The 18482-nt window shown below is 42.4% G+C and overlaps 1 pseudogene; it reads left to right on the top strand.

Moving 5' to 3' along the window:
- Positions 1–9026: 9026 nt before the first annotated feature.
- On the top strand, positions 9027–9144 carry LOC124803709 (annotated as a pseudogene).
- Positions 9145–18482: the final 9338 nt, after the last annotated feature.

Raw genomic sequence — 18482 nt, 5'->3', positions numbered from 1 at the left:
ATATATTATACTAGAACTGACATGTGATTACATTTTCACGCAATTTGGGTGCATAGATCCTGAGAAATAATAATAATAATAACGACCTTGATACGCCTGAGCATTGAGTCAAATAGAGCTCGGATGGCGTGTACAGGTACAGCTGCCCATGCAGCTTCAACACGATGCCACAGTTCATCAAGAGTAGTGACTGGCGTATTGTGATGAGCCAGTTGCTCGGCCACCATTGACCAGACGTTTTCAATTGGTGAGAGATCTGGAGAATGTGCTGGCCAGGGCAGCAGTCAAACATTTTCTGTATCCAGAAAGGCCTGTACAGAACCTGCAACATGCGGTCGTGCATTATCCTGCTGAAATGTAGGGTTTCGCAGGGATCGACTGAAGGGTAGAGCCACGGGTCGTAACACATCTGAAATGTAACGTCCACTATTCAAAGTGCCATCAATGCCAACAAGAAGTGACCGAGACGTGTAACCAATGGCACCCCATACCATCACACCAGGTGATACGCCAGTATGGCGATGACGAATACACGCTTCCAATGTGCGTTCATCGCGATGTCGCCAAACACCATCACGATGCTGTACACAGAACCTGGATTCATCTGGAAAAAGACGTTTTACCATTCGTCCACCCGGGTTCGTCGTCGAGTACACCATCGCAGGCGCTTCTGTCTGTGATGCAGCGTCGAAGGTAACCGCAGCCATGGTGTCCGAGTTGATAGTCCATGCTGCTGCAAACATCGTCGAGCCGTTCGTGCAGATGGTTGCTGCCTTGCAAACGTCCGCATCTGTTGACTCAGGGATTGAGACGTGGTTGCACGATCCGTTACAGCCATGCGGATAAGATACCTGTCATCTCGACTGCTAGTGATACGAGGCCGTTGGGGTCCAGCACGGCATTCCGTATTAACCTCCTGAACCCGCTGATTCCATATTCTGCTAACAGTCATTGGATCTCGACCATCGCGAGCAGCAATATTGCGATAGGATAAACCGCAATCGCGATAGGCTACAATCCGACCTTTATCAAAGTCGGAAACGTGATCGTACGCATTTCTCCTCCTTACACTAGGCGTCATAACAACGTTTCAGCAGGCAACGCCGGTCAACTGCTGTTTGTGTATGAGAAATCGGTTGGAAACTTTCCTCATGTCAGGACGTTGTATGTGTCGCCACCTTCGCCAACCTTGTGTGAATGCTATGAAAAGCTAATCATTTGCATATCACAGCATCTTCTTCCTGTCGGTTAAATTTCGCGTCTGTAGCACGTCATCTGCGTGGCGTAGCAATTTTAATGGCCAGTAGTGTATCATTGTACGATACACATAATTCAAGAGATATGACGTCATAAACATTGAGATACGTGACAAAATATCGTATCATGCATGAAATTTTAATATTCAATCTTTACTACTAACAGGGGGAGGTCACGACGCTGTGATTACAGATTTACTTCAAACTTTGTACTCCTTTAGTAGACCATTAAAAGAACATGGTGTGCACTACTTTGGCAATTCCGATAAAATCGCAAGAGAAGTTTTACGCGACTGTTATGTAACTGACGTATTCGTGCGTAGGGGCTGGACGCTAGAGTTCATGGTCGATAAGTGGTTAGAGTTCGAGCTACATAAGGACGAACGTCTATGACGTGACGATTAGATTCCTGCTCCTATTTAATTTTTAATTTCTATTTTTTTCATCAGTGGTCATATTATTTATATCACATTTGGGAGGTAGTATATTTGAAAAATGCACGTGTATTTGCATGATGTTTTAGTGAATATCTTATTTGATGACATAGTATTTTTAATTAAATTTAATTATTAGAACAAATATATTTACAACTATCGACATGTAAATGAAGAAACGCATGACTTTTTCTTAACATGTATGCCTGTCGTGGTATGCACAATCTCTTATACTTTGAATATGGTAAGTTACTCGGAACTACTTTGCACCTCCACGCTTCGAGCTGCAGACACGGAGGCAGATCACATTTGGCAGTTAACCTGCGCAGCGGTGAGACGTTGCTGATGTAACAAGAACGAATCGTGTAGGTGCAATTTTTTTAATATCATGGAATTTACATTTACATTACAAAAATGAAGGCTTGAGTGGGAGTCGAACCGTCGCCTCATACACGTTCGTCTTAAGAAGCTCGAACGCTAACCACTTTTCTTTAGTCTCGTTTTGTTCACCGCATTTTTTCATGCAGGATGGGAGTTCCAAGACACCCGTTCAAGCTCATCAGTGATCCATGCACTCAGTTTTTTTTAAATTTAGCTTTTTTTTTATTTCAGAGGGCAGCTAACCCTCTGACCGAACACGTAGTGCACCTTACTACTTCCACATTATGTTGTTTCTAACGGCCTACTAAAGGTGCACAAAGTTTGAAGTGAATCAGTGATTCATAAAGTCGAGTGACACATGGCAACGCTCTTGACAGCTTTCAATTGCGAAACGCAAACGGTTGTAGGGAGAAACGATAGCCGTCTATGGAGCTATGAAGAGGCATTGTCATAGATACGTTGTAGACACGCCAAATACACTCCTCGAAATGGAAAAAAGAACACATTGACACCGGTGTGTCAGACCCACCATACTTGCTCCGGACACTGCGAGAGGGCTGTACAAGCAATGATCACACGCACGGCACAGCGGACACACCAGGAACCGCGGTGTTGGCCGTCGAATGGCGCTAGCTGCGCAGCATTTGTGCACCGCCGCCGTCAGTGTCAGCCAGTTTGCCGTGGCGTACGGAGCTCCATCGCAGTCTTTAACACTGATAGCATGCCGCGACAGCGTGGACGTGAACCGTATGTGCAGTTGACGGACTTTGAGCGAGGGCGTATAGTGGGCATGCGGGAGGCCGGGTGGACGTACCGCCGAATTGCTCAACACGTGGGGCGTGAGGTCTCCACAGTACATCGATGTTGTCGCCAGTGGTCGGCGGAAGGTGCACGTGCCCGTCGACCTGGGACCGGACCGCAGCGACGCACGGATGCACGCCAAGACCGTAGGATCCTACGCAGTGCCGTAGGGGACCGCACCGCCACTTCCCAGCAAATTGGGGACACTGTTGCTCCTGGGGTATCGGCGAGGACCATTCGCAACCGTCTCCATGAAGCTGGGCTACGGTCCCGCACACCGTTAGGCCGTCTTCCGCCCACGCCCCAACATCGTGCAGCCCGCCTCCAGTGGTGTCGCGACAGGCGTGAATGGAGGGACGAATGGAGACGTGTCGTCTTCAGCGATGAGAGTTGCTTCTGCCTTGGTGCCAATGATGGTCGTATGCGTGTTTGGCACCGTGCAGGTGAGCGCCGCAATCGGGACTGCATACGACCGAGGCACACAGGGCCAACACCCGGCATCATGGTGTGGGGAGCGATCTCCTACACTGGCCGTACACCACTGGTGATCGTCGAGGGGACACTGAATAGTGCACGGTACATCCAAACCGTCATCGAACCCATCGTTCTACCATTCCTAGACCGGCAAGGGAACTTGCTGTTCCAACAGGACAATGCACGTCCGCATGTATCCCGTGCCACCCAACGTGCTCTACAAGGTGTAAGTCAACTACCCTGGCATGGCAAGCCGTTCCACAGGACTACATCCAGCATCTCTACGATCGTCTCCATGGGAGAATAGCAGCCTGCATTGCTGCGAAAGGTGGATATACACTGTACTAGTGCCGACATTGTGCATGCTCTGTTGCCTGTGTCTATGTGCCTGTGGTTCTGTCAGTGTGATCATGTGATGTATCTGACCCCAGGAATGTGTCAATAAAGTTTCCCCTTCCTGGGACAATGAATTCACGGTGTTCTTATTTCAATTTCCAGGAGTGTAGGTGCGCAGTGTGCCCAGAGTACAGAAACTGTCGGGGATCTTGTTTCTTAGTTTGAATACTGATACGTCATGCATCTTTCTTTTTATGACTGTTCCATAATTTCAAAGGTGTTTTCAAGAACACATGGAAATGCAATTTTTTTCGCTCCTTCACCACAAACACAGTTTATTTCTTGTTTTCGTTTCTAATAGGACATTGGCAAATTGAATACACGGAAAATGCCGGGTTTGTCAGCTAGCAGAAAAATACAATAAGAAACCGCAAATTTGCAACTGTTAGATAGATATTTACTTATAACATTCTATGAACGAAGTTGACAAACTGGGAGGGCTGTTCATCAAAAACACCAGCTTTAGGTTGGCCACGGAAAATATTTCGCAAAAAATGAAATTTTTTTTTTCAGTAGTCTTCCTGAACATCTATGACTCGTAAATTCATCTAAAAAAAGTCCTTCATACTAAATATGCGCTCCTTAAAGGGATGGATATGAAGAAAAATACGCACAACGAAGAACTGTATGGTTGTGTTTCGTAAGACTGCTAAGAAACTTTGAAAGTTAAGTATGGCAGATTTTTAGGTTTGTTACTATCGTTGCTTAATATACCATACTATTATGTTGCTGGATTCAAATTGTTTTTTTATTTAATGTGTTCTGAAATAGAAACATAGTCTATAAATTATTTACGATTACCACTCGTATTTCCACTGAGTGAATGAACTGAGAGCCGATGTTAGATCATAAAAAAGCCGCTCAAGAAAGGGTTGAATATGAAGAAACATACACGCAACAAAAAATTCCACGGATGCGTTTCTTTGAAAACTGAGGCGGGCCATTGTTTAGCCTTCTTAGGTTAGTTACTTAATATACATTACTAGCATGTAGATTTATCGGATTGTATTTACTGTGTTCTGAAACAGAAACATATTCTATGAGTTACGAGTGTTGCCCAAAAAGTAATGCTCCGCAATTTTTTTCTCAGTCGAAAACAATGCTACGAATACGGAACGTTACGTATGTATTATTTGAAGTCTCCTGAGCGAGCGCGACGAGTTTCCAGCACTTCCGACAGATAGCGCAGCTACAGGACAGTTTCAAAATGCCGTCTGTAGGTGAAGTACGTTACAAGCAACGTGCCGTCATTGAATTTCTCACTGCAGAGAAAAAAAACTGTGGGAATATTCACAAACGCTTGTGCAAAGTCTATGGAGCATGTGCTGTCGACAGACGTACAGTTAGTCGATGGGCGCGGCGGGTGAGATCATCAAAAGGCGGTTCGGCGGAGCTCCACGGTTAGCAGCGGTCGGGGAGACCATCCACGTCTGTTAACACCTGACATGTTGCAGCGAGCTGACGTTGTCATTCGCGAGGACAGACGCATTACTACTCGGCAGTTGGCGCTGCATCTGTCCACCAGCAAAGGAAGTGTGGATGCAAGTATCCGCACTATTGGGTATTGAGACGTGTGCGCAACATGGGTCCCGCGGTGTCTTACGATGGATCACAAATCGCACAGCAAAACCATTTGTCTTGATTTGTTGCAACTTTCTGAAGCTGAGGGGAAGGCCTTGTTGTCGCGGATTGTGACAGGTGATGAAACTTGGGCTCACCATTTTGAGCCCGAAACAAAACGACAGTCCATGGAATGGTGCCATTCCCGCTCTCCACAGAAGAAAAAATTCAAAGCAACTGCTTCTGCTGGAAGGTCATGATCACTGTGTTGTGGGACTGTGAAAGTATGATTGTCATTGATATCATGCCAAGAGGCGATACCATAAATTCAGAAGCATATGTCAACACTTTAACAAAACTCAAGACGAGCTTCCCGCGACTTCGGCGCCACAGCAACCCGGGAGATGTTCTGCGGCAACACGATAACGCTCGGCCCTACACAAGTATGAGGACTGATGAACACATCGCAAAATAAGGTTGAACAGTGTTAGCCCTCTCGGACTTCCACTTGTTTGGGCCATTACAGGATGCCGTTCATGGAAGACATTTTGAAGATGACGAGGAGGTGATTCACACAGTGAAGCACTCGCTCCGCCACCAGGACAAGGATTGGTACCGATAGGATATACACGCCCTTGCTTCGCGCTGGAGGAAGGTCATAGGATGGGATGAAGATGGAAAAAGAGGTTGTGTAGATAAAACACCATTCCTTCGTGTTTGTAATTCTCATTATATTCAATAAAGAATTGTCGAACTAAAAAAATGAGGTGCGTTACCTCCTGGGCAACCCTCATACTTACGAGGGACACTCCAAAAGAAATGCACACTATTTTTTTTTTAAATCCATCTTTTATTCTACATATTTGAAAGTTTTACAGTGTGTAGATACATCCTTTAGGGACAATATTTTCATTTCTCCACATAATTTCCATCCCTCTCAACTGCCTCACGCCATCTTGGAACCAGCGCATGAATACCCGCACGGTAAAATTGTGGACCAACCTGTCGGAGCCACTGTTTGGAAGCGTGCACAAAGGAGTCATCATCTTCAAACCTTGTTCCACGAAGAGACTCTTTCAGTTTCCCAAAGAGATGATAGTCACATGGAGCCAGGTCAGGTCTGTAAGACAGGTGTTTCAGTGTTGTCCATCCGAGTTTTGTGATCGCTTCCATGGTTTTTTGACTGACATGTGGCCGTGCATTGTCGTGCAACAGCAAAACATCCTGCTTTAGCCGATGTGGTCGAACACGACTCATTTGAGCTTGAAGTTTCTTCAGTGTCGTCACCTATGCATCAGAATTTATGGTGGTCGCACTTGCACATGTTCACAAGCAAGAGTCCTTCATAATCGAAAAACACCGTAGCCATAACTTTTTCAGCAGAAGGTGTGGTTTTGAAATTTTTTCTTGGGTGAATTTGCATGATGCGACTCCATTGATTGCCTCTCCATCTCTGGTGAAAATTGATGGAGCCATGTTTCATCACCTGTCACAATTCTTCCAAGAAATTCCTCTCCACCATTCTCGTACTGTTCCAAAAGTTCGCTGCATACCGTTTTTCTTGTTTCTTTGTGAGCCACTGTCAACATCCTGGGAACCCACCTGGCACAAACCATTTTTAATACCAACACTTTCAGTATTCTGCAAACACTTCCTTCCCCTATCCCAACGTAGCATGACAATTCGCTCTCTGTTATGCGTCTGTCAGTAGTCACCAATTCGTTAACTCTCTGCACATTGTCTGGAGTGTGTGCAGTACGAGGCCTGTCGCTGCGAGGACAATCCTCAATATTGCCGTGCCCGCTTTCATCACGTAACCTGATTGCCCACCGACTAACTGTAACTGCGATCGACAGCAGCATCTCCATACACCTTTTTCAACCTCTCATGGATGTTTCCCACTGTCTCGTTTTCACAGCACAGGAATTCTATGACAGCGCGTTGCTTCTGACGAACAAGTGTAGCAGTCATCTTGAAGACATGCAGTGACGGCGTCACTCACGGGAACAGGCTGAACTAAGTTTGAAAACAAGCAGGAAGGATGGATCTACACGCTGCAAAACTTTCACACATGCAGAATGAAAACTGTATTTTTAAAAAAATATTGTGCATTTCTCCTGGAGTGACCCTTGTACAAGCTGTATTTCCACTAATTGATTCAACTGAGAAAGTCGACGAGCGCTATGCACACACCCAAAACTGACCTGTTCTCTCGTTTTATTTCACACTACAATTAAAAGCACGAAACCAACAAGTGAGTGAACACAAAGGGTGGTTACCATCCTGGAATGAAAATACAGTGCTGAATGGCGCTCCAAGAGATGTCGTATCCAGTCAGTGGGCGAGAGAGGGTAAAGCTGAAACTCGATTCAGAAAGCAGCGGTGTGGCGATAGTAATGCAATAATGGAAGCCATGCTGCTGTTTCCGAAACGTGCAATTGGGGCCAGCACCGAGACACATTAGTTCAAGAGCTGTTCGCGACATGCTGGCGCACGATATTCTTTCTTGGTTACTGCCACTGAAGCGTCCACGAACATATTTCGGAATTTCATGTACTCGACGAGTTTGGAAGTGAATGCTCATTGTATGTCCAGTCGTTAGCAGTGCACGAAAGACGGGACGTTTGGTATCTCGCATGAGGCTTGCGCAGAACGGGTCGTGACAGTCCTAAAAATGGGGACATCCCCTGAAAATCAGGACCCTGACAACCCTAGCTGCCAGCGACACATGAAGTGTAAGGATTACCCTTCGCGTCGGGTGGTTAGTGGGTGTTGACGTTGGACAGTTGATGAGGTGATGTTACAAGTGTCGGAGGCCCAGTATCGAGCTGGTGAGTGTTTGTTTCACACACATAGGAGTCAGTGAAACAGTGGTACACTCCGTCTTCAGACCACGAGCGGCCTACCGGGACCATCCGACCGCCGTGTCATCCTCACAGGAGGATGCGGATAGGAGGGGCGTGGGGTCAGCACACAGCTCTCCCCCCCCCCCCCTCCCCCCGTTATGATGGTATTCTTGACCGAAGCCGCTACTATTCGGTCGAGCGGTCGAGTAGCTCCTCAATTGGCATCACGAGGCTGAGGTATCTGTAATAACATTTTATTAACGTGTTCGCTACAATGAACATTGTCTTCTCCAGCACGCAGGAAACTGGCTGGGCTGCTAGCTCAGGCGTCAGTGAAGAACGCTAGACACAGCACACGTAGCATGCGACAGGTCCAGTCTGACAGCGAGCAGGCTGGGGGTGTGGCAGTTGGAGTAGTGTGCCTCAGTAGTCTCTGAGACGTACGCGCACTTAGACCTATAACTGCACCATTTTCCAGATGATGGTTGTTGTGAAGGTGCAAACCCATAGCTCCCTCAGCACACACAACATACAGCCGGGTAGGTGGTACATGTACAGCCTGGGAGGTGTCACTCAGATGTCCACTGGCGAACAGAAGATGGTTGCTTGCAGCAGTGCATTTGGCTAGTCACCAGAGAAAGTTCCCAGGTCTGCATCGTCTATCAGTCAAAGCTATGACCTATCGTGAGTACCCACAGGTGGCAGTCTTCAAACACGTAGCAAGCAGCACATCACGTTTCATCAACAAAGTTAACCTCTAACTATCGTGACTTTGTGACTTTCATTGCGTCAGGATCAGTCTTGCAGACTGAATGACCAGACACTGGGGACGAGCTGCTTGAAACAGGGGTATTTTCAAGCTAGTCATCACGTCACTGTGCAACGGCCTTGCCGCGGTGGATACACCGGTTCCCGTCAGATCACCGAAGTTAAGCGCTGTCGGACGTGGCCGGCAGCTGGATGGGTAACCATCTGGGCCGCCGTGCGCTGTTGCCATTTTTCGGGGAGCACTCAGCCTCGTGATGCCAGTTGAGGAGCTACTCGACCGAATAGTAGCGGCTCCGGTCAAAGAAAACCATCGTAACGACCGGGAGAGTGGTGTGCTGACCACACGCCCCTCCTATCCCCATCCTCAACTGAGGATGACACGGCGGTCGGATGGTCCCGATGGGCCACTTGTGGCCTGAGGAGGAGTGCTTTCCTCCTCACTGTAGAAGGTTAGGCAGCCATATCCACTCATTTAACCAGAAGTTGGTCGGTTGGTTGGTTTGGGGGAAGAGACCAAACAGCGAGGTCATCGGTCTCATCGGATTAGGGAAGGATGGAGAAGGAAGTCGGCCGTGCCCTTTCAAAGGAACCATCCCGGCATTTGCCTGGAGTGATTCAGGGAAATCACGGAAAACCTAAATCAAGATGGCCGGACGTGGGGTTGAACCGTCGTCCTCCCGAATGCGAGTCCAGCGTGCTAGCCACTGCAACACCTCGCTCGGTTTATCCAGAAGTCCGGTGTTCTGGTCCGCACAGAGGTGTCTCAGTTATAGACAGTTTTGGCTACGTATCCATTTCTCATCAGTGCTATAACGCCTTGGACTGCCAGAGCTCGGATGTTGCATGTTAATATTGTAATTTGAAGGGGCGTCCATGTAATATCTCTTTATATTCGATGAATTATTCTGATAACAATTCTACCCTTGAATGACGTTTACAAATTTTCTATCTTCATACTCGCAGAATCCTTGCGCAAAGTAGTTTCATACAATAGCTACGCCATGAGCGCATAAGTATTCTTTGGAGTACTCTCTCTGGTGGTTGTTAGAAGACAAAAGCTTCCAAGATTGTCTTCGTGCCGATTAGCCTGAGCTTTGTTTAAAGAATTGTAATCTGATTATTGATATTTATGACAGAAGATAACTGAGACGAAATTGTACGATTAAAAGGGAAATATATATATATATATATATATATATATATATATATATATATATATATATATATTACTCCTTTATACAAAATGTGTGTATTTGACAATTGAGAATTAATGATATTCATCGATATATTGCGTAGTTGTTAATCAGAAGGGAACTTCCGAAAGACTGGACACGAACCTGCATTTAATAATCCAAGAGCTCCATTACTTCTTCAGAAGGTTAAACTTCATCAAAGCCAAATATCCGCTTGATCTGAGCTTTCTCGACTGATTATACAACGCTCCCAAAAATTACGAGGCATTTTATTTGTACAGATTAGCAGACTGCCTTAAAGCACGAGCCTCCAGAGAAGAAGAATCATCGCCTGATTTCATTCTAACAAGTAAAATTTCTGAATCATTTTGAGTGAATGAGCTATGACTGTGTTTCATATTATGAATGACTGACTGCTCGAACGAATTGAGAACTACATAGATAGGAGGAAAAAATACAGTGGCGCCAGTGTGACAGGACTCTCTTGGATTGTTATATATGTATTTTTTGTTTCATGAAAACCAACGAGAACGAGAGGTAACGAACCTGAAGTGAGAGCAACCTATACCGAATTAGATCAGAGATTAAATACTCAGTCACAGGAAATAAAAGAACCGGCAGTAAGGACCGAACAGAATCTTATTGCTCAAATTGAGCAGGTCCGCCAACAATGCCAAGAAAACAATAGTAAATTAAAAGCGGAACTAACCGAATATGTATCCGTCAAAATTGACACGATACAAAAACAAGTAGAACTGTTTCCTCAAGTAATACAAGCTCAAGAGGACATACTGTGTTCCGTAGCTATGATACCAGAAATTATAGAATCCCAAGATAATCTAAAGAAGCAATTTGACGAAGTGAAGGAAAAACAGGAGACAGTGTAACATAGAATGAATGTACTTGCGGCAAAGTTTTCAGAAATGACATTAGAGCGGCAAAATTTTCCATCGGAAACCATAGAAGAAACTGTGAAAGTAGCTTGACAGTCAATTTCAGAGAGTTCCGAGGAGAATTTTTTCAACAAAGGCTTAAAGGAAGTTCGTGAACAACTTGGCGAAGGATTCTCGCGTTGGGAAGGAAATATCGAAAGATCACTAAATCTCTCACAGGAGGAATTAGGAACAGCGAGAAGTAGGAAACAAAACTCTCGATCTGCGCGTGATATTCCGTCCACGTCAAGATCCGATGTAGACAGAACTGGAACGTCAGAAGTTAGATTCAATATAACGGATAGCCACAGGGAAGAGAACGAACAGGATGATTTTTGGAATCGTAGAACCGTTGAGGGAAAGATGATTAAACAGACACAATTTCAAATCTTTAACCCTGACAAAAAGAATGTTCATCCTGTAGTCTTTATTCGAAGTTTCAGAGGTCTATTTCCACGATCTTGGACAGAATGGCAAAAGATTAGTTTTGTATCTGGATATATACAAGGATCAGGAGCATTGTGGGCATCCAAACAAACATCTTCTTGTAAATGTTATAAAGAATTTGAGCAGGCTTTTCTAGCAAAATATTGGTCTGCTGGAATACAAGAAAGACTTAGGCAGGAAGTATTATATCCTGAGCCTTTCTCATTTTCTAGAGGATCTCTAAAGAGATATTTTGAGAAATACATTAATAAATCTTTGTATTGGGATGTACCGATTCCTTTGCCGGATATACTTAGGATACTAAAGTCCAGACTACCCACCAGAATAAGGAATCAGCTGTTATATTTAAATGATAAGGATATACACTCATTTATGACTACGCTTGATCATATTGATATAATTGAGGACAATAAAAGGGCAAGATAAATGTCAAATCAAAGAAGAGTAATAGAAGCGAATCCGAGCTGCAACTCGAATGGGAATGGCAGTAATGGTAGCAGTAACAATAATCATAACCAACTACACTCTCCGAGGAGACTTAGAAATGGACAAAATGCAAACAATAATTATTACCATAATGGAAACTTTAGTAATGGTGCAGCGAGGGGCTATTTTAGGAACAATAGGAATTTTAATCGATATAATTCAATGTATGGCAACACAGGACAGTTCTACCAACACCAGCAGAACAACAATAATAATCACACGAATCAAGCAAGACAATATAGACCGAATTCACCACAACAACCGATAATAACTGAAGTAGCTGAAGAGACAAATACCAATCGGACCAACAATCAGTCAAACTAAACATGACCGCATCGTGCCCCGGAGGAGCGGTCAGGGGATCTGTTAGGGGCGAAACAGCAAAATTACAATTGTTAAGATATAATGATGGTGAGCTGTTGACTGAAGAGTTAACAAAGGATTTAATAACGTGTCATAATGACAGATCGAGGGTTCCGGTATCGGAAGTATTTGTTGAAATAGAGGAAGTTCCAACGAATGTGATATTAGACACCGCCGCTTCCGCCAATGTCATCTCAGGCGCTCTTTTTAGGAGAATTATTAGGAAGAAGAAGGTACCAATTTTGCTGGTACAGAACTGCAAAATCATCGGAGATGTTGGAGCACGCTCTCCCAATGTCAAAATGGGAAATGTAGCGATAAAATGCACGTTCCTTGTAGTGGAGAAGTTATTAGTGGACTGTATTCTTGGTATTGGGAGTATGCAGGAGTACGATTGTCAGATTGATTTTTTGGAAGGAACAGTTAAATTTAGATTAAATGGAGAAGAGATAGCACTGGATTTAAATAGAAAGGAAACTGTGCATGAGAAATATTGTCGCGGTGCCATAATTCAATTAATTGACACTATAAACGGTCGTTGGAATGAGCTTTCAAAGGATTTGATACAACAGGAGGACTTTAACCAAACAACAATGATAAAAGCTAGTGAATCAAATCAGCTTCCGGGAGAACAAAGGCAGCAGCTTCATTATTTGTTAGAGGCATATGAAGAGATTTTTGATGAGAAACCAGGAATTATTAAAGGGTATATTTGTCACCTACAAGTGAAGCCACATCAGACTTACTGTTACACGCACTATCCGATCCCCTGGCGTTTAAAACAATCTGTTCAAAGGGAGGTAAATAGAATGTTAGAATGGAACTTGATTGAGCCATCAACTAGTCCATATTGTTCTCCGCTCTTAGTAGTTCCAAAACCTGGAGGCAACGTTAGATTAGTTCTGGATGCGAGAGAGATAATAAAATAATAGTACCTGTAAGAACTCATCCGGAAAATATAGATGAATTAATTCAAAATTTCCAGGATGTTTCGTACTTAGCTAGTGTTGATTTGAGAAGTTCGTACTGGCAGGTCCAAATGGATGAAGAATCTAGGAAATATACCATATTTATCTATGCTGGGAGAAGTTACCAATTTAGAGTTGTCCCGTTTGGACTTAGTATTAGTGCCGGAATATTTATTTCAGAGTTGGATTATGTTCTTGGACTAGAATTGCGTAGTCGTATAACTGTGTTTGTTGACGACTTATTAATAGCCACGAAAACATGGGAAGAGCATTTGCATATTTTGGAAAGGATTTTTGCTGTTTTCAAGAAAACCGGAATTACAGTAAGCTTACAAAAGACTCATTTTGCTTTACCACAAATTAAGTTCTTAGGACATATGATAGATGCGAAAGGTATCCTGCCTACCGAGAAGAAGATAAGTGCAATTCGAAATTTTCCATCATCACGGAATAAAAGACAGCTGAAGGGATTTATAGGTATGGCATCGTTCTTCCGTCGTTTCATAAAGACTCAAGCCATGAATCCTGAGGCATTAAATGGGCTTCTGCGGAAGGATGTGCCATGGCAATTGACTGAAGAATGTGAACTAGCTTTTCGAGACATTAAAGACCAACTCGTTAACGCATTCTTATTATATCACCCTGATATGAATTGTGAGTTCTGTCTGTTGTGATATTGTTGGATTTCAGACATTTTGAATATGAGAAAAGGATAGCCACCGAGCTGTAGTTTGTAATGATACTAAGCATGACAACGCGAGAGTAAAGAAATGAAATCTGTTTATAACGTGCGCCTATACCAAGACGTGCGGCCAGCGTTTAAAAGGTACACTATGACTCGCTGGGCGCAGATATTTAAAATCATTGCCGCAGCGCTTGATAGCAAGAAGCTGCGAAACAGAAGAAAGAACAATTTATCATTTGTTAGGAAAATTCTAGAGTCTTTATAGTTGGTTGTACTTCTGGTCGCCGATATGTTAACATGTACTTCATTACCTTTGATGTTTGGTCGCCGACTTGTTAAGACGTGTTGTGTAGCACCGCTACAAGTTATATTACATTTAGTGTGAAAAACCACGTTATCACCAAGGAAAAAGAAACGCTTTTGTAAACCTTGTGACTATAAAAATACTTACACACACGCCAGGACATTTAACTTTTACAAAATATCACACATACAAAAGCAGCGATTGTTGGACTGCTCCATGTAGGAGAAAAACATAAAAATGTAAGTTTTGTATTCATTGTAAATTTGTTAATGTTTATAGGTTAACGCCTTTCTTCTTTGAGAATATATTGATGCTTCACTGTACAGAAAATCTATGCTTATTCTTTTCTTTAAATTAACCACAAATAATGTTCACGTTTAAATGAACTTTGTTACAGGTTCGCTCTTTATCGCGGTGTCTCGATTGTATTTGGGAGACCATTAATGTGTTCAGTTTCCGATCTGACAACTTTTTTTACAAAATTTCACTGTTTTGCATTCATTTCCAATTTTTTTTATTATCCAAATAGGTCCCTTAGGTAATTTCATTGAAGAGTCTGATTGCGTGAAAGCAATCCGGGTTAAGAGGTCATTTGAGAAACTATTTTCGCGCAATCAATCTATACGTCTCCTGAACACAATCGAGAACCGACGCATCGGCGATCATTAATTGATTTTTCTCTCTTTCCAAGTCGTACCAAAAAACGGCCAAGGAGAACTGCCGTGAGTACGCAATCTAGTGATAAAGGGTGCATTCTTTATCTTGTCGGCAAACATTGCCATAAATTATCATCATCAATGTTATATTTGGTTAAATGTGAAAAGCAAAAAACCTTTTAACGCTAGACTGTCCACAGATTCATCGGATGTTGGATTAGGTGCTTGCCTCTTCCAAATAAGGAAAATAAAAGGGGTACCAACATTCTGCCCGATAGCATTTGCTAGTCGAGTGTTATAGCAGTGTGAAAGAGCCTATAGGACCACAGAACTTGACGCACTTGCGGTTATCTGGGCATTCAAGAAGTTTAACTATTATTTATATGGTTCGAAAACGATTGTGTATTGTGACCATAAATCAATAACCTTTTTGCAAACATGTAAATTATTACATCCCAGACTGTCACGTTGGACAATGACACTACAACAGTACCAATTTAAAATTATTCATGTGTCTGGCAAAGAAAATATTATTGCGGATGCACTGTCAAGATTCCCAGAAGGTTTAACGCCGGAAATAGAATCAGTAAATACTTCGGATTTTCCAGTATTACTGTTGCAGGACAATATCTACAAGACTTATTATGTCCATCTTTGTAGAGATATGGGAAATTTACAACGAAAAGACCCTCGATGGAAGATGATAATTCAGCTAAAGGAACAACAAAATTCAAGGGCTAGTTTAGATCATTATAAATTAGTAAATGGAGTATTATTCTTCAGATGTGGGAAGGACAACAATCCACGGTGGTGTGTATGCATCCCGAAGGAATATGAGGAAAAATTAATTTGGTTTACCCACTTATCATGGGGACATTTTGGTATAATTAAATGTGCCAATAAAATAGGAGCATACTGTTATTTTCCGAATATTCGGAGAAAAGTGAACCAAACAATACAAACCTGTTTACTCTGTCAAAAGGCAAAACCGGATAATAGAAGTAGTAAGCATGTTCTGCATTCAAATATTCCACGAGAGCCAAGGGCGTTAATTTCGTGTGATATCTGCGACCCTCTCCTACGATCAAGAGGAGGAGTCAAATTCATTGTTGGATTCTTTGACGTGTTTACAAAATATGTAAAACTATATCCATTAAAGTGTGCTACTGCCAGAGCTGTTGTAGTGAGATTGGTGCGTGATTATCTTCCGCATGTAGGTTTACCGAAATCCATAATTACAGATAATGCCAGAATTTCTACCGGATTTAAATGGAAGCAAACATTAACACAGCTTGGTATTCGACAAATTTTGACATCATGTTACCATCCACAAGGTAGTCCAATAGAACGAGTTTTCCGAGAATTAAACCGATTTATGCGTACATACTGTCACAGTAAACGAACATCATGGGCTGATTATTTGTCAGAATTTGAACAAATATTTAATAATCTGACACATACCTCAACTAACTTTACTCCAACAGAGCTTATGTTTAGTCAGATTGAATAGAACTTCTGGACAAACCATCTGCCAAAGTAGGAAGACCAGAATTTAAAATGGGAGGAAAAGCTTCGACTCGCACTTGTCAATTTAACTAAAAAGGCAATACAACGGAAATTGACATATGATAAACGGATTCACCGGATTCAGACGTTTCATCTTGGAGAAAAGGTTTTATTGAGACGACACATCCATTTCTCGAAACTGATGAAGAACATAAAGAAATGGAATCTGATTTATACCGGACCATATGTTATTGTAAATATACCAAATCCTGGATCATACTTGTTGGCATATCCCGAATCGAAAAGAATAAAGGGATTATTCCCGCAGAATGATGTTAAGAAATTTTTTGAAGGATCGTAGGTCTGTGATACCAAATATGGAGAAGAATTTAGAGTGGAATTTGACTATGAGTCGAATGTGTATATAAATGTCAAGGTGTTTATGTTGTCTAGAAAGCAAGAGACAGTGAGATTGCTCCTGTGATAGGTTAAGAGACAGTGAGATTACTCATGTGATAGGTTAAGAGACAGTGAGATTACTCCTGTGGTAGGTTAAGAGACAGCGAGATTACTCCTGTGATAGTTTAGCACAAAATTTTAAGATAGGCAGATGAAATTGTTAATTACTAGTGTTTTTAAGTGTGGACTATGAGCAGAAGCCATAGTGATATACAATGAAGGTGCATCTACATTTCCTCAAGACACGGCACTTATGTGAGAATTGCGTGTGAAACTTGAACAGTGCGGGGTATGTAGGTAAATACGCTGTGTGTATGATGTGCGCTGTTCGCGCAAGAAAACAAATGAACTGTGAAATGAAGCAACAGTCGATAATGTCACTGCTGCAAACAATTGAAGAAACTCTCTGGTTGCGCGAGAGAAAATTATTATAATTTTTAGATTTTTCATTATGCCTTCTTTACCAGGAGAATTAATTTAAGGATATTAATTAACATTTTAAGAATAGCAGTTTGTGTGTTTCATATTATGGACATAATTGTTGAAATATATTTCCATAAATGTTCATGAGAGAAGGAAGAAGATTCTGCGAGTGGATGATTTGTTAAATGAACATATGTCATCATTAATGATATTTATTTGCAGGTGGATCTATAAATCAATTAATTACAGGAATAATGAAAATTTTTCAGAGAATTTTTTTTAGAAATTATTCCTTTTGTGGAGTCAGTGTCATATGCCTATGTTTAAAATTTTTCATCAGGTGTAAACTTAAATTTTATCCATAATTTCGTAATTGAAAGCAAACCCGGGACAGATTCAATGCTCTACTTCCACTTGCACTATAACAAAACGAAGATTAGATAACAAAAATTTTTGAGAGGAATACATTCGATATGAGCTACAATAAAATTTAAATGCCCACAGTCTATTTGGCAATGTTTTGGACAATCAGCAGTTGTAATGCAAAACAACTTTGGTATTGAGAACTAAAAAAAAAAAAAAATCGCGATTGTCAGGACTGATGGATGTTCCAGTCTAGTACAGATGGAAGAATATAAGAATCCACTCCGATTTTGAGTTCAACGTTGAAATATGGACTTCCGTTGCCTTAATCCACTCTCTTCCAGGGATTTATTCAGTCAGAACCTTTTCTTATTCCACTTTAAACCTGTTCCATGTTCACGTCCCTGACCATCTGTTCCTGAGATCATCTTGCTGTTTCTACGGCACATGACCACCTTCTATCCTGTACCATAAGCCATCGCCTGTCCTCCGTGCCGCCTCCACCAAACGCTGTACGTCGCCTACCCGCTGTCCGTACCCAGTGTTCCTGTTCCATCGGCTTCACAACTAGATCGCCGGCTACATCGTCGAAAGAAGAATTTTGAAATTTTTTTTTTGGAGCACAATTGCAAAATTTTTTTTTTTGGCTGTGAGGCACTTTTCCTTCGGTCTAATCTATGGAGCTTCTATATATTTCAAAATTACTTGATTTAGGCTTTCCTGTCTTCTTTAATACCTGAGCTGGGGTCTGTTCTTCCGGGATTTCCAGGGTTTCCCTGTG

Source organism: Schistocerca piceifrons, chromosome 6, assembly GCF_021461385.2.
Source record: "Schistocerca piceifrons isolate TAMUIC-IGC-003096 chromosome 6, iqSchPice1.1, whole genome shotgun sequence".
Taxonomy (NCBI): Eukaryota; Metazoa; Arthropoda; class Insecta; order Orthoptera; family Acrididae; genus Schistocerca; species Schistocerca piceifrons.
The sequence above is the reverse complement of the archived record's forward strand: the minus strand, read 5'-3'. Positions and strand labels throughout refer to the sequence as shown.